At 49.0% G+C, this 27452-nt stretch overlaps 1 protein-coding gene across 1 annotated transcript in view; it reads left to right on the top strand.

Moving 5' to 3' along the window:
• LOC121972449 (5'-3' exoribonuclease 3-like) overlaps positions 1–27452 on the top strand; it is an 88971-nt gene that overhangs the window by 48196 nt on the left and 13323 nt on the right. The window lies entirely within an intron of this gene.

Here is a 27452-nt window from a genome sequence, read left to right on the forward strand (position 1 = left end):
GTGTGTGTTGTGGGGTGTTCTTGGAGGACATCTGCTTGATTAGGGCAGTGCGATGAAGAGAGGTTCTATTCTGTACTGTGGGGTAATCTTGTTCTGGTAGCAACCCTTCCAACAGCAACATCCACTTAGTTCTAGCATCTCGTTCGGCTGTGAATTGAGGTAAGTGTAGGGATTTGATACGTGTTGTGGATAATGTATTGATTTAGGTATGATTTGATTACATGATCATGTGTAGGTTTGAATTGGAGGTTGTAATTGGTTGTTGAGTGTGAATTAGGTTTATATTTGTGTGTTGATTAGGGTTTTTGCCCTAATTTAGTGTTAGAGATTTTTATTTAGCTACTTATTTGAATTTAGCTAAATAAAATATACACATTGATTGGTACAGGACTCTAATTCAGGACGGTGTCTCGACGTGAGGTCTATTTCGGAGACGTTCTCCACTTTTAGAGGCGGGTACCTTGACTTATCTTTGATAATGTCATGTTGATATGTTTAGTAGGTTATAACCTTTAGTAATGATTATGTTCGTCTTTGCTTCGGTTGGTCACTACCCGATACCTGTTACATGCTTGTTTTGTTTACCTATTATGCACATCATGTTAGTACCTACCTGATTATACATGCTTAGAGGGGTAGTGACACAACCATGTGTTCATTATGTTCAGGATCTAGGTTTTTGATACCTTATCTGACCTATGTACCTTAGATCTTCAGATTGATCCATTGATGCTAGGGTACACATTTTATATCTATGGATAGGTTCAGGATATTTCCATGCTTAGTGACATACACCATCTTGCATGATTGCATGCTGTGCGATAGTCGACTCCATTATTGTTGAGCACATCGCCAGTTACATAGATCTGCACACACCACCACTCATGGGTTAGTGGTATATCAGGTAGGTGTGTGGCAGTTCTGCTATTAGGCTCCGCTGGTCCGGTGACTCAGCGTGGTAGCCGGCAGACAGTTCTGCTCTCTTAGGCTCCGCTGGTTTAGTGTAGCAACGTGGTAGCCAGCAGACGGTTGGACTTTGTTTGACTCCGTTAGTCCGCTCATGGGTAGTGCGACGCAGCGTGGTAGCCGGTAGAGATTCCTCCCCGTCATTGTGTACCGAGAGATGAGAGCATTGAGCTCCCCACTTATAATTTGGGGTAGGAGGATAGGTGTACTCCGACAGCATCCTGTTCACTCGGTCACTCATCAGGAGCAGTGATGGCAGAGTGCACGGTTGTCACAGCCCTACCCACTCGGTCTCACCATTGTGTGTGTGATGGCTGATTGGCGTTAGGAGTGACCATGTCATTGTCATCATATGCATTGATGCATTTACTGATTGTGTTTGTTGCACTTATATGCTGCATTTGGATGGATGCATATGTTTAACATGAATACAAGATTTATGATACTCTCGGTTTGACGACTTGACTATTCTGATAGGAGGCCCTGGTGAGTACAGTTCTCTTCAGCCTTTTCTATTGTGTATTTCCAGCTTTTGTCCAGGAGACTGTACTCCATAGTTATTACTGTCTGTTATAGCTTACTATACATGTCAACTGGTATCTGCTGAGTTGTTGAACTCACCCCCGTGGACACTATCTTTTTCAGGTACCAGGTTGTTTATGGAGTCGCTTGGAGTATCCTGTCTGCCGGTCCCCACGATACATCAAAAGACCTATCTTCGCTTTTGTTTATCTGTATTTTGGTATATGAATTTGTGTATTTAGCTTTGTGTTCCAACTTTGTTCCTGGAGTGTTATTTTGTTGTGTGGTGTAAGCCTAGCCGGCTAGCAGTCTTCATTTTTAGTTTTATGTGTGTCCGTTGTATTTCCGCTGTATTTGGTTCCGGTACAGCCGAGTGGGCTGTTAGTTTTACATATAATTATGTGGTGATGGTTTTATTGTATCAGTCGAGTAGGCTGTATATAAACTGCGTGGTTGTGTGTTTATTCCAGCCGTCTATGGCTGAGGTATATTGTGCATGTAGAAATGATTCAGATTGTCAGCTGTACAGGGGAGGTGCTGCCGAAATTTCTTCGGACAGGGACTCCCCCGGGGGCGTGACAGGAAGTCTCATTTTTTCTTTATCCGGCTGCCCGAGTTAGTAACCTGGCTGACCCAGTGGCGCTCCTCTCTTCCTTCCCCCTTTGAGTTACGCGACCATACCCATCATTCTGCCTGTCATACCTCCTCCGAGAAACTACAGGGAGTACAACTTCTCCTCTCTGTGATACTGCGGGAGGGCTTTTTGCACTTTTTCATACTCAGCCTAGTCCCCATAGAAATAGGGGCTCCATTTGTAAGATTTTGCTTTCCTCCCGTTAGTCTTCGCTAACTAAGGTATTTCCTACTTGCTTTGCAGAGGCTGCTATGTTCCGGGCAACTCAAAGGGATCAGCCCGAAGGCCCAACCATCTTTTGTAGGCTGTGGGTGATGAGGTTGTGAAGGGCCTGGCTGCCTCTTCGGCTATTTCTCACGAAACTGTGGGGGAACCCTCAGCATCCTCCACCCTGCTGCTTCTGCCAGCGAACCCTTCTGACGCTATCCCTGCAGCTCTAGAACCCATCGAAGAAGAGAGGGCTCCCTCCCCGCCTCCGGACAAATGTCTGCGGCTCCAGCGCAAACGCAAGAAAGTCGCGCCTTCGGCCCAGGCTTCTCCGCTTCACCCGCCTGAACGGGCTTCTTCCAACCGTCCTAAAGTCCAAGTGTCAACACCCAGAGTTCCTGCTCCGGAGTCCCCTCGGGTAGCAGAAGTCCCGACCCCTACTCCCATCCGGGTTTTGGCTCCGGAGCATGCTGGTCCTTCTACTGGAGACCAGCCCGGGGGCTCTGCGTCTGATGTGCGTAGATTGTATACACTTGTTTAGCATGTTTGGACGCACATTCACATATTTTGCACATGCTTTGTCTACGTATTTTTGTACTTTCAGCTTTCCTTTTAGTATATTTACTCTTTTTGTTCGGAGATATACTTTTGTGCATTTTCTGTACACAGGAGTCAAATTTGGTGAAGAATGCATGTTCAAGGCTAAATCTGCGAGCGAAACAATGGAAGAAGACACCTTACCTGAATCACACATAACCCTACCATGGGGGGTTGCCCAGGCCATGTAGAGATGAGAGGCCGTGTAGCTACAGCAGAGAAGGGAGATGGCTTGGCCGTATGAACCTCACACAGCCGTGCCAAGTTTTGAAGCCCAATGAAGCCTAGGCCGTGTACACCACACGACCATGTAAGTTTTTCAGAGACCAGAGAAGCCTCGGCCATGTATACCACATGGCCGTGTGAGTTTTCCAGTGGGCAAGAGAGTGCCAGCCGTGTGCACTACACGGCCGTGCCAGGTTTCTAGTGGCAAAGGTAGCTTAGGCCGTGTAGATCCGTGCAGGAGGGTTCATGGTAGATGCTTGCCACGACCGTGTCTCACACACGGCCGTGTAAGGTTGGCAGAGAGGAGAATGGCTCTGGCCGTGTGAACCTCACACGGCTGTGCCACGGGGTCGTGTGGTGCCCAAACCTTCCCTCTATATAAGGCTTCCTTCATGAATTGAAAGGGGATTTTCTCCCCTTTGGGAGAAAGTGAGATTTAGGCGATTTCCCTCCATCTTGGAGGGATTTTCTGGCAAATTGAGGGAGGATCTTCACCGATTCGACTCTAAGATCGTGGGATTGGATCCGAAGACCGTTCTTCCTCGTAGATAAGTTTTCTTTCTCTATTTTCTTGAATTTGGGGGATCAAGAATGCTTGTAATATTTATTTCTTTCAGATTCTTTCTTCGATTTATGGAGTAGATCTTTTGTTTTAGGATGGAGGGAGTATTTGTAAGGAAATCTTGATGTAAAACTCTTGTGGATATGTTAATTTCCCATTTCTATGATTTTGTCCTATTTTGTATCCATTTGATCTTGTGTGGAATGTTGTAATTGTGCCTAATTACCATGCTTGATTGAGGGTTTGGATATCTTGTGGATCTTGTAGAGGTAATTCCTCATTCGATTTTCCGAGGGATCTTCGTGACAGGAACATGTCCATGTAAGGACGTTTGAGGGATTATCTTGAAGGGGAAACTAGGTTATTCAAGGGGGTAGGATAGATTTGTGCATTAATCTTTATATCTAGATGAGTTTGATGAGAGATGAATTTTTATGTTGATTATCCGAGGGACACACGTGACAGGCAAGCCCGTGTAAGGACAACATAGATTCATTCCTAATTGATCAATCTAGGTGTAGATTTCAGTCCTAGGTCGGTTATCTATTGCAAGAGAGAATCGACAACCTTTTACAAATAATGGACAATTGAGGAATGAGATTTGGGTAGATCATTTACATTGAGTAACCTTACAAAGAAACCAAAACTCCTAGAACATCCCTTATCATTGCCCTTATTCTTATTTCCTAACTTTTCATTTGCATCTTTACCTTTGGTAGATTTAATTTGTACTTGTTAACTCATTGAATTGTTATTTAGCTAACTCGCTTTGAGACATTCTTAGTGCTTATTCCAGTCTCAATGGATATGATAATCTTGTATATTACTTGCGATATTTCCGTACACTTGCGGAGGTCAACAGCGTCCCCCTCTCTTCCTGCCGCCCCTTCGACGTCATCTGCTCGCACCAGGGCCCGACCCCAAAGGAACGAGCAGGATTTCACATCTTCATGGTGCCTTCCCTCTGAAGTCGAATTAGATCTGGCGGGGACTTCAACAGAGACTGGTGACATTCCAATCCACAGCAAAATTCAGCTGCTTGGCAAATGATCAGTTATGTGCCGGCTCTCGATGGGAGAGTCTGGATCTGGCCTTCCGATACATCATATCGGTGGATTTTCCTTTTCTAGACTTAATTCGTATATTATTGCTGATTTTCTTATTTTTGTCGAGCAGGCCTGCTCCAGCGGCTTATGCTTGGCTCATTTTACCATTGACCTGCTTCGAGAAATCGAGTCACTGAAGGCTCGTATTCAAGAATCGGAGTTGTCGTTGACTTCCCGTGACCCATTTGACCCCTTGGACTCTTATCTGCACGCGGTCGGGGAGTCTGCTCAGTCTGCTCGTGACCTAGCCCAGGAGTCCATCGACAAGATAAAAGAGCTACAAGCGGCCATGCAGACCAGCGATTCTAGGCTGAATTCAGAGGGGCAACGTCGCCGTTAGCTGGCGGATGAGTTGGAGGAGGAGAATTCCAAGCTGGCTTCTTTTGCTGCAAACCTGAAGGCCCTCTAGGAGTCTCATAAAGCCCTACCAAAAGACTTGGAGGTTGTCCAAGTAGATCTGGCCTCCAGCGCTGACCGGGAGAAGATTTTCAAGGCTCAGCAGGATCAAGCTCAGGCCACCATTAAATCCCTTCAGGCAGATCTCCACAAAGCACAGACGGAGGCTTCCGCCTTGAAGAAAGAGAAGGCACTGGCCCTGGCCTCCACAGAGGAAGTGCGGGTAGAACTGGTGAAGTACAGATCAGGTGAAGGCGAGCGTCTTGAAGCTTACATGCTCTCTTATATTAATTCTCCCTTGTTCCAGAAGAAGATAGGGGACTTCGCCGACCGGATGGTCTACTACGGTGGCGTGGGTGCATTGCGCCAACTACTTGAGCAAGGACTTCTTCGCTCTACTCCCCCAACTAACTTCCTGGACAGGGAGCGCCTTCTGGAAGAAGTTCCTGATGAAGCTTTCCCGTCCTTCGCCGCAGATAATGACTTTTTGACTCTTCCGTCTCCTCTTCCGAGTGATGTTCTTCCTCCAGGCCCTCAGCCTTAATGTAATCCTCTATATAAATTTGAAATTTACAGACCCGCTCGTGTGCTTGAAGGTGTTAAAATTGGCATAAACTTATGTTTGAAATTTGAAATCCCTCGATCTATGTTTGTCTAAACTGGCATAAACTTAGGAAATTCTTTATCGAGCCCCTCGGTTTTGAGAATTCTCGGTTGCGTATTCCATGATCTCCGAGTTACTTGTTTTTCGTCTTGGGCTTTATTTGTTTCCCGACCTCCGATCAGCTCACTCCCTGACCTGCGATATGGTTATTTCCCTGATCTGGGATCTATTCACTTCCCCGATCTGCGATATGTTTTCGTTTTAATGTTCTGACTAATGTTCCTGCCCTATAACCTTACTCATTCAATGTCCCGAAATGGCTCCCGTGCTCGTTCACCCCTTAAACTCGATAACGGTGAGACAAACAGCGGAGCCCCCAACGCTTCATAATACTGTGTCGTTCTTTCCCGAGGTGACTCATGATGACCCTCGTACTTCGCGCCACTTACTGTTTCCCGCCTCTTTTTCCACGCTTCGTTTTCTGTGAAGATCGTGTGGCTCATTTTTGCACACGTATTGTAAAGTGCTTTTACTAGGGGCCATTAGATGTCCCATGGACCGTTTTGCCCTCGTTGATATCAGCTATAAATGGGTCACCGCTGCTTTGTTAGGGAACTTCTTCGTCGGCTTCTTTCTTCTGCTCTCGCTTTCTTTCTTTCTCCGGCTCCTTGACTCCCTGTGCTCTTTGCCCCCTACCTTCGCCTCTTGTTCCTGGCTTCCATTTAACGTCTCCTTATGGCCTTTTCCAACATTATCTTACCCCCTGGAGTTTCTACTTTCGATGGCATGGATCTCGATGATTTTCGCTTCAACTATGAAATTTCCCACGACGTGTATATCATCATTCCCACCACACTGCATCGGGCCTCTTCTCCTCCAACAGGTTACGTTACTTTGTATAAGGAACAATTCGTAGCAGGGCTTTGTCTTCCCATCCACCCTCTGTTTTCCGACGTAAGCCGCTACTTCGTGATTTTGTACGAAGTTTGCAAACTTTCTTGGTTTACTCGACTGTTCCACTATTTCTTCACACCCCGTCAGCACAGTGAAGGTTTATTCCGCTTCCAGGCCCGCACTAGGACTACCTTCTTTTGTCCTATTCCCTCTTCTGATCCAGCTTGGAAGGATAAGTATCTTTTCTTGAAGTTTCCCTCTGCCGTGGAGTGACCTACCCGATGGCAACGAATTCTCCCAGGGATCCCTTATGTGGGGGACTTCAGTAATGACCCCCTCTTCACGAATGCTCTGGCTCAGCTGAGATGCTGGCGACTAGATTTGACAAGGCTGCTATCTGAAGACATGTTGTCCTTCTTCAGACTGAGCCGCATCTCGTCTTCCGAACTGCCTCATTCTCTAGGAGAGTTTTGTCTAACCTTGAATTATTTTGCTCTGTTTTTTGACGTGGTCCTTACAACTTTGCTTTTCCCCTGCAACCAACACCCTGCTTCGCGCTTTAAAAGTCCAACCTCTCCCCTTTAGCGAGCAAGAAATAATGCGCAGGGGCCGAATCATATTGGACAGGAGACTACTTCCTCATTCTGCACCTGCTCGACTAGGAATAACTACCACCGTCATTCCTCAAGTTCCTCCAATAATGCAAGGACCTTCTGCCAGACAGACCCCCCCCCCCCGACCTCCTTCAGGGTCTGGAGACATTCTCCCGGCCAGTCCTTCCTTCCGAGCGGCCTCCTGGGCGTCTTGGCAGGCCTGTCTCGCTGTCGATCCTTCCAGAACTGCCAGAACTGATGCCCCTCCAGCTCGGAGATCCCATTCTCCTCCTGGAGGCTCAGACTCGGATGACCAACCCTTGAGATTCCGCAGAAGGCGCGCTCCACCAGAGCCAGACTTAGGCACGGGAGGTGCTGGCAGCTCATCTGTTGATCCAGTCCTCAGGTATCTGATTCCCCTTATGCCGGCCTCTAGTCCTACGACTGCTGCGGTTCCTCCTGCCACACGTGCCCAGGAACAGGATGCACCTCCTTCCTCTGAACCTGTCAATACTCCTTCCCAAGTGCTAGATGACACGGCAGGTCCTTCAGCTGCGCCCCCGCCTGGTGAATCACGACCAGGACCATCTCACTCAACCCCTCCCAATCCTTTAGATCCTGCGGCAACAACTTCCTAGGCAGAAGGCCTGTCTTATCATAGGTATTATTCCACCAAGCCTTCCGAATTAGAGCTGAGGTGACAACAGGACTCTCCCATGAGCCGTCTTACTTTAAGAGGTGAACTAGACACCTGTTGGGAGCAAAGCATTCAGCTGATGGAGAATATCCTCGTACCTGATAGGATGGATAGGTTTTCTGAGTTGTATGTCTAGGTAAGCCCCACGCATTCATGCGACAAAACTTCTTCCCTTCTTAAACTTTTTCTTTCTTGACTCAGTCTCATGCTGAATCGATGATAATAAATCAAACGCTCCACCTTAATTATCATCGTAATAAAGTACTATCAAATAGAGTAGCCGAGCTGGAATAGCAATTAAATGATCCCGCAGCGACCGACCATGCTCAAAGAGATGAAATAGAAGCCTTGAAGAGGGCCAGCGTTCAGCATTGCCAAGCTCTACGGATGAGCAACCAGGAGCTCTAGACCCTTCGTGAAGAAAAAAGTCAGGCTGAAGGTCTCCATAAGCAAATGTAGATCAGCTGACCCAAGAGCTAAAATCTAAAGAGGCCCTCTTGCAAGAACAGAGCCAAACCCTGGAATCCCAGGTCGCCGAACTAGTCGCCCTAAAAGCTGAATTATCTCAGGCCCGTTCTAGCCTTTCTGGAGTTACTTCAGCTCTAGAGATATACAAAGCAGGGGAAGAGGAACATTGTAGGCAGAGCCGGGAGGCCTACCTCCATTCTCCAGAATTTGGCGTTCAGGTAGGGGACCGCTTCATGGTCTCTGTATCTTCAGGCGCGGCCGGGGCTGTGCGACAACTATATGAATAAGGGTATCTCAAATCCACCCCTCCCGCAGACTTTTTGGATCATCATCGCATCTTGGACGAGATGCTTGATGAAGTTTTTTCTGCTTTCAAGTAATTTGTATTGGTACATTGTGTGATGTAAATTGAACTATTCTATAATGAATGTTTCCTCTCATTTCTGATCATCCGCTTTTCAAGGATTTACAAAAGATAACGATGTAACAATCTTGACCGGGCAAACAATTTCACCGGCTGGTTAATGTATTCCCGACCTGCCCTTATAGGAACCGAGTTTCACCGACCATGGAGTTGTCTAGGTGCGATAAGGCCAAAGGTAGTTAGCGCTCCAGGGTCACTCTAGATTCCTACCTCGGTCGTCCTACAAGTAGTAGGCACCTGATGCTAACTTTTTAATGACTTTATAGGGCCCATCCCATTGAGGTGCTAGCTTAGCTACATCGCCCACGGGTTTCATTCGCTTCCAGACCAGGTCTCCTTCTCCGAAGAAGCGAGGAACCATCTTCTTGTCATAATTCTGCCTCATCCTCTGTCGATAAGCAAATAGTCGGGCTGTTATTTGTTCATGAATTTCAGTAATGAGATCCAGCTCTGCCAGTCGTTGCTCGACGTTCCCCTCGTCATATAACATTCTTCTAGTTGAAGGCACCCCGACCTCCACAGGCACGACTGCCTCACTACCGTAGACCAGGTGGAATGGAGTAAGACCTATGCTTTCCTGAGGTGTCGTACGATTCGTCCAGAGAACACTTTGCAGCTCCTCCACCCAATCTCCTCCGATATGATCCAGCTTCACTTTAAGTCCTCATACAATTTCTCGATTGATAACCTCAGTTTTCCCATTACTTTGTGGATACGCTACAGAAGTGAAGACCTGAATAATGTCGAACCCTCGACACCAGGCCTGGATCTTCCGACATTGCAACTGCCTTCCATTATCTGATACCAGCTTATGGGGTATGTCAAATCTACACAGAATGTTCCTCCATAAAAATTGAATAACTGCTCCCTCGGTAATCCTGGCCAGAGCTTCGGCTTCCACCCACTTGGAAAAGTAATCCACGACCACCAGTAAGAATCGTTTTTGACCGGATGCCATAGGGAAAGGTCCGACAATGTCCATACCCCATTGATCGAAGGGGCAAGATACGATAGATGCTTTTAATACTGAGGTAGGCATATGCGTTAGATTTTGATGTTTCTGATAGGGCAGGCAAATATTCACCAGCTGTTGGGCATTCCTCTGTAGAGTGGGCCAGAAATATCCGGCCAGCAACACCTTACGAGCTAACGTTCGCCCTCCGGCATGACTGCCACAGCACCCCAGATGCATCTCTCGTAGGACCTGATCTGCCTCTTCTATGCTTATACATTTGAGTAAAGGCCTGGAAAATGCTCGCTTGTACAATTGGTCTCCTACCATGGTGTAGGCATGGGCCTTTTTCCTGACCAGCCGTGTCTGCTCCAAGTCTGTCGGTAAGGCACCTTGTTGAAGATAACTAATCATAGGTGTTCTCCAATCAATAATCTCGTTCTGGTTATTTTGCAAATCTATCTGGGTTATGAGAAAGGTCTGTGCTATTGACCTATCCAATACCAAGGTGGTCAAAGAACTGGTCATTTTGGCTAACTTGTCAGCCCTGTCATTTTCTGCTCTCGGAATTTTGTTGACCGTGACCTCCTTGAACTCTTCGGGTGTGTTTGGTTCAGGGTTATTCTTGATAACTTTGGTTATCCATCCAAGGTTATCAACAAAAACCTTGTTTGGTTTAGGTATTCGATGATTCCCGAGTAATGTTCCATGTCCGACAAGTCAGCAAAAGGGTCATGCAGGCTGGAATTGGAAAACCTCAGAAAACTAAGGTTTTTCTTGATTCCGGGGTTAACGAATTTTTTTTACCAAAAATACCCTCCGATAAGAAAAAACATGAAAAAAAAGAGAAAAAATGTAAAAAAAAAAAATATTAAAAAATGTAAAAAATTAAAAAAATATTTAAAAAATTTTAAAATTTTAATTTTTTTAAAAAATAAAAAAAATAAAAAATAAAAATTTTAAAAATAAAAAATAAAAATTTTAAAAATAAAAAATAAAAATTTTAAAATTTTAAAAAATTTTAATTTTTTTTTAAAAAATAAAAAATTTATAAAAATTTAAAAAATTTTATTTTTTAAAAATAAAATAAATAAGTAAAAATTAAAATTAAAAAATGTAAAAAAATAAAAAATATAAATATAAATAATATAAAAAATATAAAAACATTAAAAAATAAAAAAAACACATAAAAAAGTAAAAAAATATACAAGGAAAAAGAAAAGTAAAAAACATTAAAAAAGAAATAATAATAATAATAATAATAATAATAATAATAATATTATTATTATTATTATTATTACGTGATCCGGCGGTAAGCACAGGGACCCCCCTCTGAGGGAAGTCAACGTCACGTGGAAGTCAAAGGGTCAAACGGCCGACCGGAGAAGGGGAGACCGGTCGGCCGAATGGGGTCTCGGCGGAATCAAAAACAACCCGACGGGAAGTCGGGTCTCCGATGCTCATGGGGAACAGGGTCGCCGGGCCGATCGGGTAGCCCGTTCGGCCGAGGCAGAAAACAGCCATACTGAGAACAGTCAGCAGAGCACCCGACCGGGAACCTCCCGAGCGGACCAGCACATACAACCGGCCGGACGTGAGGGAACATGCGAACCGGCCGGACGCTCGGCATGGGGTAAAAGGAGAAAAGGACAAGAGAACATCTTCTGACAGCGGGTATGTTCAACGACCAGGCCATACGCAGGATCTTATGACAGAGGGTTCCCTTGTCACATCAGAGACGTGCTCGGACTGTAACATTATGGTGTCAGGTAAGCTTTTCTGACAAGCACATACTGAGGTATGGGCTGAGGATAATGATTCGCCTCGGTATGTGTGCGTGAGCTCCTTCACAGCTCTATATAAGGAGCCTCATACTTCGTCGGAGGTACGCATTCTCTGAGATTGAGAGCCACTTCTTTGTTGTCCACTTGCCTGACTTGAGCGTCGGAGGGTCGTTGCCGGGAACCCTTTTCCGGCCCGACTTCCTTGCAGGTTCGTCGGAGGTCCATACGACCGGTCGGAGATCCACGTCAGCAGTTCGGAGAGCGCCAAGTGCCCAGTGTCCGTTGATTCAGCGTTCGGACAGGATCAATTTGGTGCCGTCTATGGGAACGCTCCTGCATCCGATCGGAAGCAATGGACGAAGCTGGACGACCGCACTCGGTGATGCTCTCCACAGAGGAGCTCGACGCTTTGATCGAGACAAGAGCAGCTAAGCTTGTGGAACAGAGACAAAAGTCGCAAGCCAAGCGGATTGACCAGCAAGCAACATCAGCTTCAGGGGGCCGAGCGGAAACACCTCATGCCACGGTTCCATTTCATCGGGCCCTATTCCGCACGCCTCCCGAAACCGCAGCAGTTAATCGTGATCGAGGATCTTCATCAGACAAAGTGCCAATACGAGACAACAGAAAAGGTAAGGCCCCCCGAGCGGACAGCTCTCCCGAGCGGATCAACCATCAGTTTTCGGAAGCCATCTTGAGGGACCCTCTGCCAAAGCACTATGTGCCCCCGGCGATCGGTGAATACAATGGAACCACTGACCCGGACGATCATTTGGGTAAGTTCGACAACACGGCTACCCTTCATCAATACGCAGATGGAGTGAAGTGTCGGGTTTTTCTAACCACCCTCTCGGGATCGGCTCAACGGTGGTTTCGGAGACTGCCGGACGGATCCATCACAAGTTTCAAAGACTTCCGCATGGCCTTCCTCCACCATTTTGCAAGCAGTCGGCGCTACCAGAAGACTAGCGTCAGCTTATTCGCCATCAAGCAAGAGTCCAGAGAGTCGCTCAGAGCTTATATCTAGCGATTCAACCAGGTGGCCATGGACATTCCAACGGCCACCTCCGAGACAATAATGAACGCATTTACGCAAGGCCTCGTGGACGGGGACTTCTTCCGCTCGCTCATTCGGAAGCCGCTCCGAGACTACAATCATATGCTACACCGGGCCAATGAATACATCAATGTGGAGGAAGCCCAGGCGGCCCGAAGGAAGGAAACTCCAACCGAGCGGGCGCCCAGTGCCGAGCGGAAGTCGCACACTGCTCATCAGCCGCCTAAAGGACCGCGAGCTGAAGCAGCTTGCCCTCAGCAACATGCAAGATCCCACGCCATTCAAGAAGTGTCTGTCGAGCGGCTCAAGCCTAAAAAGAAGGTATGGACCCCAATGTTTTGCTCATTTCACCGGACAGACACTCATAATACAAGAGACTGCCGGAGCCTTCCCCTGATTGCCCACCCCGTGCCTCGGGGTGGCCACCGTCGATCGCCATCATCCGACAGGCGACAGCGTCCTCGTGAAGCCGATCGGATGATATCTGACAGGCGGCAGAGACAGACTCCCGAGCGGCACCATAATCCGAGGCGTGAGGACAGCCCCCGGAGGTCAAGGGAGCAGCATAGGACGTCCGCTCGGGAAGAAGAAAACAGAAGCAACACTTCCCGAGACGAAATCAACATTATTGCTGGCGGGCCGACCGGAGGCGACTCCAACAGAGCAAGAAAGGCGAGCATCAGACAGCTTCAGATCCATGCGGTCGGATGTAGCCAAGAACGGGCGAGCGACCCCGAAATCTGCTTCGGGCCAAGGGACTTGGAGGGAGTCGAAGTGCCGCATGAAGACACTCTCCTCATCAAAGCGGTAATAGCCAACTACACTATTCACCGCGTTTTCATTGATACAGGAAGCTCGGTCAATATTATATTCAAAAAGGTCAACTACAAATTGATCGAGCCGAGCTGCTGCCCATGACAACCCCCTCTACGGGTTTACGGGCAATGAAGTTCTGTGGGTCGGACAGGTCCGACTGGCTATCTCGCTAGGAGAGGAGCCGCTCAGAAGGACGCGGACTGCAAACTTCGTCGTTGTTGACTCTCCTTCAGCATACAACGTCATTTTGGGGCGACCGGTGCTCAGCGAGTTCCGAGCGACAGTCTCCACCTTCCACCAGAAAATCAAGTTCCCGGTGGAAGATAAAGTGGGAGAAGTATGAGGAGACCAGCTGGCGGCTCGGCGATGCTACGTCAAGATGGTCCGAGCTGAAGGCGCCAATTCCGCTCGGAAGACGCCACGGATCGAGGTGAACGCTATAACCGAAAAACCACCCACTTTAGTTTATGAAGAAAAAGAGGAAGTGCAGATTCACCCGACCCGATCGGAGGCCACCACATTCATTGCGGCCAATCTGGAGGTGAGCCAGAAAGAGGAAGTGATAAAATGCCTCCAGAGAAATTGCGATGTCTTCGTCTGGTCGACGCGTGAGCTGCCCGAAATTTCGCCGAGTATAGCGCAGCATGAGCTCCACGTCCGACCGGACTCTCGGCCGGTGAAGCAAAGAAAGAGGGATTTCAGCGCTGAACAGAATGCCATCATCCGTTCGGAGGTTGAGAAGCTCCTGGAGGCCGGCCATATACGTGAGGTCCAATTCCCTAGTTGGCTGGCGAACGTAGTATTAGTCTCCAAGCCGGGCAACAAGTGGAGAGTTTGCATCGATTTCCGGGATCTCAACAAAGCATGTCCAAAGGATTTTTATCCGCTACCTCGGATCGATCAACTGGTGGACTCCACAGCCGGCTGCGAGCTGATATGCATGCTCGACGCTTATCAGGGCTACCATCAAGTGTCGCTCGCCCAAGAAGATCAAGAGAAGGTTAGCTTCGTTACAGCCGACGGCACATACTGCTACAATGTGATGCCGTTCGGACTGAAGAACGCGGGAGCAACTTACCAGCGCTTGATGAACAAAGTGTTCAGGGAGCAGATTGGACGCAATTTGGAAGTGTACGTGGATGATATCCTCATTAAGTCCGTCCGAGCGGCCGATCTCTTTAAAGACATGGAGGAGACTTTCCGAACGCTGAGGAAGTATGGAGTTAAGCTGAACCCTCAGAAATGTCTGTTCGGAGCAAAACACGGGCGTTTCTTGGGGTACATAGTGACCGAGCGGGGCATCGAGGCAAATCCCAGCAAGGTGAAAACATTACAAGATATGCCGCCTCCAAGAAATCTGAGGGAAGTATAGCGCTTGACCGGTCGGATAACAGCATTGTCCAGATTCATCTCAAAGACGGCCGATCAGAGCCTCCCGTTTTTCAAAATCTTGCGCAAGGCTACCAAGTTCCATTGGGATGAAGAATGCGATCGGGCATTCGAAGAACTGAAGGCATATCTGGACTCTCTGCCTGTGCTAGCCAAGCTAGCTGTGGGTGAGCCGCTCTGTATTTACTTATCTTTGACCGAGCAAGCAGTAGGTTCGGCATTAATAAGGGCGAGTGGAGATGAACCCGTGTATTTCTTAAGCCATATTTTAAAAGACGCTGAATCTCACTACACTGGGCTCGAGAAACTAGCTTTTGCCTTGGTCCTCGCCGCTCGAAGACTTCGCCCCTATTTCTTGGCGCATACTATCATCGTCCGGACGAATAGCCCTTTGGGAAGAGTGCTGCTGAACCCAGAAGCATCTGGACGGCTCATCAAATGGACCACGGAGTTGAGCGAATTTGATATTCAGTATCAACCCCGCTCGGCGATAAAGGCGCAGTTCTTGGCAGATTTTATCACTGAAGTGCAAAGGCCAGAGCCCGAAGCTATGTGGAAATATTTGTGGACGGATCATCCACTCGGCTCGGGAGCGGGATTGGCGTGCTATTATTATCTCCCCAAGAAGAAAGGATGCACTTATCCGTCCGGTTGGATTACAGAGCCACAAATAATGAAGCGGAGTATGAGGCGCTCATAACCGGCTTGCAGGCCGCCCGGCATGTAGGGGCCGGTCAGGTGACGCTCCATTCAGATTCTCAGCTTGCCGCCCAGCAGCTCTCAGGCACCTTTGAGATTAACAACGCTCGGCTCAAACTCTACGTGGAAGCCTTCGAAAAGCTCAAGGCCAATTTCAGAAAAGTCATTATCCAGAAGATACCCCGAGCGGAAAACCAGGCGGCAGATGAGTTAGCCAAACTCGCAAGTTCAATAACGTCGGTCGTCATCCAACAGCCAATTGAACAAGTATCTTTGGTGGCGCACGTCGATCGGATGGAGGGCCTCGCGTTTCCGAGTGATTGGAGGACAGCCATCATAGAATTTCTTCGGTCAGAGGCAACACCATTCGATCGGGAAGCAGCCCAGCAATTAAGGAGGAGAGCCGGTCGGTTCACGCTCATTGGAGCCCAACTCTACAAGAAAGCTTTCTCCCGTCCGCTTTTGAAATGTGTAAGCTCGGAAGACGCGGCATACATCCTCCAAGTGTATCAAGGATCGTGCGAAGGGCATCCGGGCAGACGATCGTTGGCTAAGAAGATCCTGCTGGCCGGATACTTCTGGCCAACCATGCAAGCAGACGCCGCTTGGACCGTTGCGACGTGCCTTTCCTGCCAGAAGTATCACAACTTCTCCCACCGACCGGCGGACGAAATAAAAGCAGCTACCGTATCCTGTCCGTTCGACCAGTGGGGAATGGATATTGTGGGTCCGTTTCCTATGGCGACCGGTCAGCGGAAGTTTATACTAGTGGCGGTCGACTATTTTTCCAAATGGGTGGAAGCCGAGCCGCTAGCCAAGATCACCAAGCAGATGGTCAAGAAGTTTATCTGGCAGCATATAATCTGTCGGTTCGGCATCCCTCGCCAGCTCGTATCTGATAACGGACGACAGTTCATCGGGAAGCTGCTAGAAGATTGGTGCAAAAGTTATGGCATTGAACAACACTTTACTTCCGTGGCGTATCCATAAAGCAACGGCCAAGCGGAAGTAACCAACAGAGAAATCCTTAGAATTCTTCGAGCCCGACTGGACCACATGGGAGGAAGCTGGGTGGACGAGCTGCCAGGTATTTTATGGGCTATCTGCACGACCCCAAAGGAAGGAACAGGCGTCACGCCTTTCCATTTGGTGTATGGCGACGAAGCAGTGATCCCGGTTGAAGTCGGCGTCGAGTCCGTCCGGATCCAGAATTATGATGATGACAACGCCGAGCGGAGGAACATGGAGCTGGATTTGGTCGTCGAAGAGCGAGCCAAGGCGTCCGTCCGGCTGATGGCGTACCGGCAAAGGATGAAGCAGAACTACAACCGATGCGTGATCCCTAGAGCATTCCAAGTTGATGACCTTGTCTGGAAGAAAGTAAAGCCGGTCGGCGACGTTGGTAAGCTGGAGGCTCCTTGGGCGGGCCCCTTCAAAGTCATCGAGAAGCTCCGCTCGGGGGCTTATTATTTGGAGGATGAGGACGGACGGCGACTAGACCGACCATGGAGCGCGAATCATCTCCAACCGTACCGAGCTGGGTGAGAGGTGCGCTAAATGTAATTTTATATGTTTTGGTCGTCCATGTCCTTCTAATGCAGGAAGCAAAATGATAAAAGATGGCAAATATCTTCGCCGAACGGAAGTGTTAAAATTAGCCTTAAAGGTCGTCGAGCCCCGACGTTAAAAATCAAGAGTCGAGCCGGCGACTATAAATCATCCGAGCGGAAGACCGTCGAGCTCTGACGTTAAAAATCGAGAGTTGAGCCGGCGACTATAAATCATCCGAGCAGAAGACCGTCGAGCTCCGACGTTAAAAATCGAGAGTCGAGCCGGCGACTATAAATCATCCGAGCGGAAGACCGTCGAGCTCCGACGTTAAAAATCGAGAGTCGAGCCGGCGACTATAAATCATCCGAGCGGAAGATCGTCGAGCTCCGACGTTAAAAATCGAGAGTCGAGCCGGCCACTATAAACCCTCTGAGCGGAAGGCCATCGAGCTCCGACGTTAAAAATCGAGAGTCGAGCCGACGACTATAAACCCTCCGAGCGGAAGACCGTCGAGTTCCGACGTTAAAAATCGAGAGTCAAGCCAGCGACTATAAACCCTCCGAGCGGAAGATCGTCGAGCTCCGACGTTAAAAATCGACGTTAAAAATCGAGAGTCGAGCCGGCGACTATAAATCATCCGAGCGGAAGACCGTCGAGCTCCGACGTTAAAAATCGAGAGTCGAGTCGACGACTATAAACCCTCCGAGCGGAAGACCGTCGAGCTCCGACGTTAAAAATCGAGAGTCGAGCCAGCGACTATAAACCCGCCGAGTAGAAGACCGTCGAGCTCCGACGCTAAATATCGAGAGTCGAGCCGGCGACTGTAAACCCTCCGAGCGGAAGAAGACATAAAGAGTGACTTTGTAAGGCAATTTGGCCGATCGGTCAACTAACCAAAAGCACTTCGTAAATGTCCACGGAAATCCCGTTTGTAAAACAGGATATATTCAGCCGAGTGGACTAGCTATCCCAAAGACTTCGTAAAAATCCCTTTCGAACACAAGAAAGGTGGGAGGAAAGGCGAATGACAAGGAGAATTAAGGGAATACGAACGGTAGTTGGTAATCCGAGCAGCTAGCACATGTATTGATTAACAAAAGAAAAAGCAAGAAAGGATAGCATTGAAGAAATTAAAGCTAAACGGCCTAATTACAAAAAGGATAGTTTTTGGCCGAGCAGCTGAATTACAAATAAACTCCCTACTCTAGATAATCGTAAAGGTCCTTCGGGATGTTGTCGAGGAGCGCCACTTGATCTGCGGCCGGGATGAGAGCGGAGTCAGGAAGAAGACCCTTGGACTTCAAATATGTCGTCGTGGTGGTCATAGCAAGGTCGAAGGCGGTGTACATCCGTTCGCAGACTTTCTCTGAAAATTCAGCCGAATGGATGTAGTTTAGCCGCAGGGCTGCGACTCGGCCAGGCTCAGCGTCCTGATATTCTTTGAAAGCCACTTGGGAGGCGCTGAGGGACTCCTGCAGAGTTTGCAGTTCGTCCTTATGCTTGGTTGCATCGGCCGAGTGGCCCGCCTTCTCTCCATCGATCTGCTCCATCAGCTCCTTCACTTTTTGCTCCAGCCCCCGAGCCTCTACATTCTTCTTCTCCAGGTCGGAGATAGCCGTGTTCTTCCGCTCGGTTGCCAGGCTTATCTTACGATCTAAAGATTTATTCACACGCTCGAGCTCGGCCAAAGTGTGGGCCTGATCGGCCGTCTTCTTCCGCTCGACCTCCAACAGATCTTGGGTCTTTTTAAGCTCCTTCTGAAGATCGGCATATGAAGGGCCTTGGGAAGGAGCGCCGCCCGAACTCTGTAGCCGTTTGAGCTCCTCATCCACCATGGCAAGCCGATTGGAGACCGCAATCTCCTCCACCCATCTCTGACAAAGGAAAAATTGTTAGTAGCCGATCGGAAAGAATGTGTAAAGGACTTGAGAAAAGGCACTTACCCCGGTGGCCTGTTGAATGTGGCTATTGGCCAAGTTGCTGAGTGGAATCATCGCCACACGCGCCCAAGCGTCGGCCCACATTTCAGCTAAGGGCCCTTTCATTGTGATCATGTGCTTGGGCGCGGTGGGTCGATCGGACTTAGGAAGTAATTCTTCGGTCGGGAGGTGAAGTGAGACTCGGATGGTGCAGCACCGACCGGGGGTCATTTGGGCGGAAGCCGGAGAAGGAGCGGAAGCCGGCGCAGAAAACTGGGACAAAATTGTAGAACGATGAACTTGGCGGGGAGCGAGCGGAAGGATGTTGACTGGAACGGCCTCAAGAGGGTCCGCCGACGCGTCAAGTTGGGAGGGAGTCCGATCGGACGAAATCGCCTCGATCTTTGGAGCTTTGCCTCGAGAAGCGGTGACGACCCGTTCGGATGGTTGGATCACAGAAGTAGCCGAGCGAAGTGACGTTTCCGCCCAGCGTCTTTTTTGTCGAAGGGGATGCTCTTCTTCTTGCGCCGAGCCCTCCTCCCGAGCGGAAGGCTCTCGACTAGCAGTTGCGCCAGCCGCTTGCTCAAGAAGAGAAGCCTGAGCGGCCGACTCCCCCGCATTGGTCCCTCTCTCCCCCTCATTAGATCCGACCGGCTGGATGTCGAGTACTTCCATCTCTTTGGCCGCTGCGGCCTCGAGCGCCACCGCCTTCCTCTTCAGAATGCCAGCCATCACCGACTCCATGACAATATTCGCTACAAAGGAACAAGGAAAAAATCAGTTAGCAAGCAAGGCAAATGTACAAGTAAAATTCTTACCGAAGCCGCTCAGGAGGGGTGTTCTGATCGGACTCAAGCCGAATATGTACATAACCCCTTCTGGAAGGAATTTGTTGATGTCAAAACGCAGACCGGCAAGCATGTTGGCGGCGTGGAGATAATCCGGCCGGGTCTTGAACCTTTTGAGTTCTGGGGAGATAGGATGGCCGACCTGCCATTGGGTTCAGAAGGAAGCCCGCTCGGGAAGGCGAATATAAAAATAGAATTCTTTCCAGTGCTTATTGGAAGAAAGTAGTTTATTGAAGAAGACTAAGCCTGGCCGAGCCTGGAACATGTAAGTGCCCGGTTCGGACTGTTTAGGGTAATAGAAATAATAGAAGACCTTCGGTCGGAGGGGAATGTTATGGATCTTGAATAAGACGACAACGCCGCATAGGTGGCGGAAGGTATTGGGGAGTAGGCTTCCGAGCGGAATGCCGAAAAAGTTGCAAATTTCTACAAAGAAGGGATGGATCGGAAATCGCAGACCGGCAGTAAACTGATCGCGAAAAACACAAAAAGCTCCGCGCGGCGGTTTGTGTGGCCGAGCGGAATCTGTGGGTAGGATGATTTCGAGGTCAGAAGGGATGTCAAAACTGTCTATTAGAACGTCGGCGTCGCGCCGATCGAACTGCGACTCCATGGTGGTATACCATGGGCTGAGGTCTTGGTCTTGTGGCTCGGAAGAGCTAGCCATTGTCCGAGCGGACGAACCCAAAAAAGACGAAAGAGGATAAAAGGAAGAAGATGGCAACGAAACAGTACCCCGAGGATGAAAACTTGGGAAAGAAATGCAAAGAAAACACCAGAACCAAGGAGGGAAAATAGGAGAACCTTATAACGAAGAGGAGGATTGAAGGAAGAACACCAAAGATCGTCGGAGAGCAGAGGAGCTGGATCGCCGGAGAGCTGAGAAGGAAGAATCGGGAGACACGCGACAGCAGAAGTGAGGCGAAGGGAAGAAAACGAAGCTTTTATAGGGTGGAGCCCGAGCGGCCTCCACCGTCGGATCCAGGTCACGAGAATCGGAGCACGCATCGCGCCGTTCATTTCGAATCGCCTCGATCCCATCAGAACACCACGTCGCCGCCATACAATGAGGACAGCACCGCCACGTGGCATTCAGCCATTGTAACGCATTTAATGAGTGCGTGCTCGACCTTAATGATGAAGATTGGCGGAAACTTCGAAGAGATGCTGAGTAATGTTGGCGTTGACTAGTGTTTTGGCTGCCCCTTGTTTCCGAGCGGACGCTAGTTGCAGCACGCCGCTCGGCCCAACTGATGGTCCAGTCAGTCGGACTAATCGCCTCCTTCGACTAAACTTGAAGGGGAGGCAAGTGATCCGGCGGTAAGCACAGGGACCCCCCTCCGAGGGAAGTCAACGCCACGTGGAAGTCAAAGGGTCAAACTGTTAGGATCGATGATCGCGGATAGAGAGGGGGGTGTGAATAGCCGACCCCAAATTCTCGTTTCTTTCTACAATTAGAGTTAGCGCAGCGGAGATAAAACGAATAGAAACGAAAGCGGAAAGATCAAACCTCAAACTCGTCGATGTAACGAGGTTCGGAGATAAACTCCTACTCTTCGGCGTGTCCGTAAGGTGGATGAAGCCTATCAATCCGTCGGTGGATGAGTCCCCGAAAAACCGGCTAATAAGAACTCCTTCTGGGTGGAGAAACCTCACCACAATATCTCTTGCAACAGCAAGAATGAAGTACAGAAATACAGAAAGAAATACAGACAATATGAATGTAAAACACCTTGCTTGCCTTCGACTGGTTTCCGTTGACGAAGCAGCAACTTCACAATAGCAGAATGACCAGCCGGGGAAGCTCACACGAAGCTTCGGAACAACAAAGCTCAAAAGCTCAAAGCACAGTCTCGTGAGAAAGAGAGTTATTTTCTCCTTCGTCTACTGGTCTTATATACTGCACTGCGAAGAAGACAAAGAAGACACAGAATCTAGCCGTTGTGTCGCAACGGCTAGTGCGGACCGATCAGGTGGCGATCGAGATCTCTCTCGATCGGTCTTGGGGACCGATCAGACTGTGCTGATCGGTCCCCGCATCGATCAAGACTCTTCATGCAGAACTCGCCCAAGTTCTTCGATCGTCTCTCGATGCGGTCAGGACCGATCAGGTGTATGGATCGGTCCACGCACCGATCCTCCTTCTCTTTGCCTGTTGCTTTCGATCGGTCCGCATCGATCGATAACATACAAGAGCATATCTTGTTTGTTACCGATCGTCACCGACCGATCGATAACCCAAGGTGTCACCTGGATCGATCCAGCGATTGATCCGGAGCTCGATTTTGCCCAAACCAAGTCCAAACCAATACCCGGTCAACCTTGACTGTTGGTACATCATGCTTAGCATCCGGTCACCCTTGACCTGCTAAGACTCCCACCAAGTGTCCGTCAATCCTTTGACCCACTTGGACTTTCTCTTCTCGTGCATCCGGTCACTCTCTTGACCTACTTGACCTTCTCAACACCGGATGTCCGATCACCCTTGATCCATCTGGATTTTCCTGCCCGGCTTCACTCACGGGACTTTCACCTAGCTTCACTCACTAGGGTTTTCACCGGCTTCACTCACCAGATTTCAACCTCTTCACTCACCGGGACTTCCAAACCGCCTAGCTTCACTTACTAGGACTTTCCCACTGCCTGGCTTCACTCACCAGGACTTTCCACATCCGGTCCAGAGAACGAGCTACCGAGCCCTCTCTGACCACAGTTCGGAGAACGAGCTACCGAGCCCTCTCCGACTTCCATCCGGTCCAGAGAACGAGCTACCGAGCCCTCTGTGACCTAGTCCGGAGAACGAGCTACCGAGCCCTCTCCGACTTCCACTTGCCAAGTTCCCATACTTGGACTTCTCCGTGCCAAGTCTCCATACTTGGACTTTTCCCGTGCCAAGCTCCCCGCTTGGACTTTTCCCATGCCAAGCTCCCTGCTTGGACTTTTCCCGTGCCAAGCTCCCTGCTTGGACTTTTCCGAGTCAGGTCAACTCACCTCGGGTCAACCAGGTCAACCTTGACCAAGGGTTGCACCCACAACCTCCCAAGTTTCTGTTCTTGTCAAACATCAAGATACAACTTGAGTCAGGTCAACCTTGACCTAAGGTTGCACCAACAATCTCCCATCAAAATACAACTCTTCTGTTTTCGTCAAACATCAAAATACAACTCGAGTCAGGTCAACTCGAGTCGGGTCAACCAGGTCAACCTTGACCTAAGGTTGCACCAACACAAACGACCGACTGGAGAAGGGGAGACCGGTCGGCCGAATGGGGTCTCGGCGGAATCAAAAACAACCCGATGGGAAGTCGGGTCTCCGATGCTCATGGGGAACAGGGTTGTCGGGCCGATCGGGTAGCCCGTTCGGCCGAGGCAGAAAACAGCCATACTAAGAACAGTCAACAGAGCACCCGACCGGGAACCTCCCGAGCGGACCAGCACATACAACCGACCGGACGTGAGGGAACATGCCGACCGGCCGAACGCTCGGCATGGGGTAAAAGGAGAAAAGGACAAGAGAACATCTTCTGACAGCGGGTATGTTCAACGACCAGGCCATACGCAGGATCTTATGACAGAGGGCTCCCTTGTCACATCAGAGACGTGCTCGAATTGTAGCAGTATGGTGTCAGGTAAGCTTGTCTGACAAGCACATGCTGAGGTATGGGCTGAGGACACGTATTCGCCTCGGTATGTGTGCGTGAGCTCCTTCACAGCTGTATATAAGGAGCCTCATACTTCGCCGGAAGTACGCATTCTCTGAGATTGAGAGTCACTTCTTTGTTGTCCACTTGCCTGACTTGAGCGTTGGAGGGTCGTTGTCGGGAACCCCTTCCCGGCCCGACTTCCTTATAGGTTCGCCAGAGGTCCGTACGACCGGTCGGAGATCCACGTCAGCAGTTCGGAGAGCGCCACGTGCCCAGCGTCCGTTGATTCAGCGTTCGGACAGGATCATTATGTATAGTTGGTTTTGTAACTGAGGGTAATACGGTAAAATATTAAACTAGGATATTCATTAAAACCTTCAAACAAACAAGTTTTTGTTGCATTACCTAGGTTAAACCAAACAACATTTGGTTATGTTTTATTCCCCATAACCTTGGTTATGTGATTACCTGGTAATCACATAACCAAGGTTATACATGATGACTTGATCCAAATGCACCCTTCTTTCATCTTGTCATAAGCCTCCCGGTATAATTGCAGCTTGTCGCAGTTGATTTCAAAGTTGCCGGTTACTTACTGAGTCACTAATTGGGAGTCGAAATAAATAATGACTCGGGCAGCTCCTACGTGCCGGGTTGCTTGTAGGCCTTCCAATAGAGCTTCATACTCTGCTTCGTTATTAGTAGCCCTGAAGTTCAACCACACGACCAGCTGCAAGATGTCTTCTTGAGGAGATATCAGAAGAACTTCGACACCACTCCCCTGACATGTGGCTGACCCATCCATATATATTTTCTAAGTTTCCTCTAAGTTAGTCTGGTGAACCTCGGTCAAGAAATCAGCCAGGGCTTGTGCTTTGATAGTTGTGCGAGGTTGATAAGTGATATTGTACTCCCCCAATTCGGTCGCCCATTTAATAAGCTAGCTAGCGACTTCAACATTGGTCAGAGCTTTACCCATAGTGCTATTGGTCAGGACCATGATGGGATGTGCCAGAAAATAAGGCCTTAGACGCCTAGCCATAAGCACCAATCCATAGACCAACTTTTCAGAGCTGTGTATTGAGACTCAGCTCCCTTTAATAGATGACTGAAAAAATACACTGACCGCTGTACATTGTCTTGCTCTTTCACTAATACTGCCCCCACGGGCTTAGGGGTAGCAGATAGGTAAACCCAGAGTGGTTCTCCGATGACAGGCTTGAACAAAGAGGGCAAGGTCTCCAAATATTTCTTCAACTCCTTGAAAGCCCGTGTGCACTCCTCGTCCCACTAAAACTTAGAAGCTTTCTGAAGAACTTTGAAGAAGGGTGCCGCTTTGTCTGCTGATCGGGAGATAAATCGGGACAGGACTGTTATCCTGCCGACCAATTTCTGAGCCTCCTTCAAGTTCTGGGGAGCTTTCATGTCCTGTAGTGCTCGGACCTTCTCAGGGTTGGCTTCGATTCCCCGCTCTGTCACCAGATAGCCCAAGAATTTTCCTCCTTTGGCCCCGAACAGACACTTCAAGGGATTTAATTTTAATCCGTACTGTCTTAGGGTGTCGCAGGTTTCTTCCACATCTACTATTAGATTTGCAGCTAAGGGAGACTTGATGAGTATATCGTCTACATAGACCTCCACATTGCACCCCGCCTGCTCCTGGAAGATCTTGTTCATCATCCTTTGATAGGTGGCTCCAGCATTTCTGAGCCCAAAGGGCATGATAGTGTAGCAGAAGGTACCATCTGCCGTGATAAAACTAACCTTCTCTTGATCTTCCACGACCAAGGGGATTTGATGGTACCCCTGATAAGCGTCCAGCATGCAGATTCTTTCATAGCCAGTAGTTGAGTCTACCAGCTGATCAATTCTGGGCAGGGGATAACAATCTTTAGGGCTAACTTTATTGAGATCGCGGAAGTCTATGCAGACTCTCCACTTATTGTTGGGCTTCGCCAACAGAACTACATTAGAAAGATAGGACGAGAACTGTACTTCTCGGACATTTCCTGCTTTGCTAAGCTGGTCCACTTCAGCTCTGATAATTTTATTCTGGTTGGCCGAGAAATTTCTCTTTTTCTGCTTTACTGGATGGGCATCAGGCAGGAGATGCAACTTGTGCTCCGCCACTTCAGGCTTGACCCCCGGTAACTCTTCGGTGGACCATGCGAAGACATCTCTGTTGCGGGTCAGACACTGGATCAGTCTCTCTTTGAGCTCAAGAGGCAAGTCACCCGCTACCCGAGTAAGACTCTCGGGACGTTCAGGATATAGCTGAACTTCTTCCCAGGGAATAGGTTCTTCAGCTATAAGTAGGGGTTCTTCTTGGATGGCGTGCACAGCTCCATCTTGAGTCCTCTAGACTTTGCGGGCTTCTACTTTGATCATGTCAATGTAGCATCGCCGAGAGTTCTCCCCTGACTTCCCCGACCTACTCACCGACCGAAAATTTGATTTTTTGATGAAACGTAGAGACCACCACCTGGAATTCATGCAGGGTTGGTCGACCTAAAATGACATTATAAGAGGAGGGCGAGTCAACTACGAGGAAGGTGCTTCTCCTAGTTGTCACTAGTGGCTCACTTTCCAAGGATATAGCCAGCTTGATCTGCCCCATGGGCCTCACTTCATTACTAGTAAAGCCATATAGAGAAGTAGCCACTAGCTGTAGCTCACTGGCATCGATCTGCATTTCTTCAAAAGTAGACCTGAATAATACGTTGACAGAGCTGCCGGTGTCAATGAAGGCTCGCGCCACACGGCTGTTGGCAATAATAGCCTTGATGATGAGGGCGTCATCATGGGGCATCTCCAGTCCTTCCAAGTCTTGCGCACCGAAGCTGATGACTGGGTCGGCAGCCTGCTCTCGGCTACACCCGACCGCATGGATCTCCGAACGGCGCTCATGGGACATATGCGCCCTGCCTGAATCTCCATCGGTTTACCTGAATCTCCATCGGGGGACCTGAGTCGGATGAAGGCAGGTCGCGCTGTCGCTGGTGTTGATGGAAAGTCGCTGCGAAGCCTGGACGATCTAGCACCCGCCGGAAAAGCTTACACGAGCGGATGACAGGGGGTGGTGACGAAGCAAAGGTCCTACACACTCAGACGATCCCACCAGTCATTAGAGACTAGAAACCAGGGAAAAAGTCCCGAAGTCAGGTCCTTCGACGCTAAAGTCAGGTACATTTTCCCCAGAAAACACAGAGAAAGGACGAAAAGTAAGAGATGAGTCTGAAATCATGAGTGAGTGTACCTGCGTAAGGATGAAGCCTCCCTTTTTATACTGCTGTGGGTGTTTCTAGAGTCTGGTGGGTGTCAGGGAATGTCAGGTGTCAATCCTTGTCTGGCGGTGATTGACACGGGGCATCTTCTTATATGTCGAAGAAGGAATCTAGGGGTAACGAGCCCTAGACCGTTAGCATATTCCCTAACACGCTATGATTATTCTCTGATGGGTGGTTACGATTCCCTGACTTGCTTGTCCTGTAGTATATGCTTGCCTCGACCTGTTAACCCTGGACTGGGTCTTCAAACTGGCCAACCCCGACCTGTGGGTACAGACCTGTCGCCAACTTGTACTTGCCATATCGCAAATCCCGATCTGCACATTCGGCCCTGTCCTACATGTCTTGTTTTGTGAACTACTGACCTGCTTTGTGAACTACTGACCTGCCTTGTGAGCTACTGCCCTGCCTTGCCTTGCACAGCGACCTGTACGCTTTTGTCTGGTTCTGATTATCCCGCCTCTATACCTGTACGCCTCAATTTACTTCTGCCTATCCTGAGTCCTGACCTATGTACGTCTGTCGCAACCTGTATGCCTTGGTTTGTATTTTCCTACCTATACGCATTGATCAATATATCCTGAGTCGTAAGGCTATAAGTCCTGACTTGTA

The sequence above is a fragment of the Zingiber officinale genome, chromosome 4A (assembly GCF_018446385.1).
Source record: "Zingiber officinale cultivar Zhangliang chromosome 4A, Zo_v1.1, whole genome shotgun sequence".
Taxonomy (NCBI): domain Eukaryota; kingdom Viridiplantae; phylum Streptophyta; class Magnoliopsida; order Zingiberales; family Zingiberaceae; genus Zingiber; species Zingiber officinale.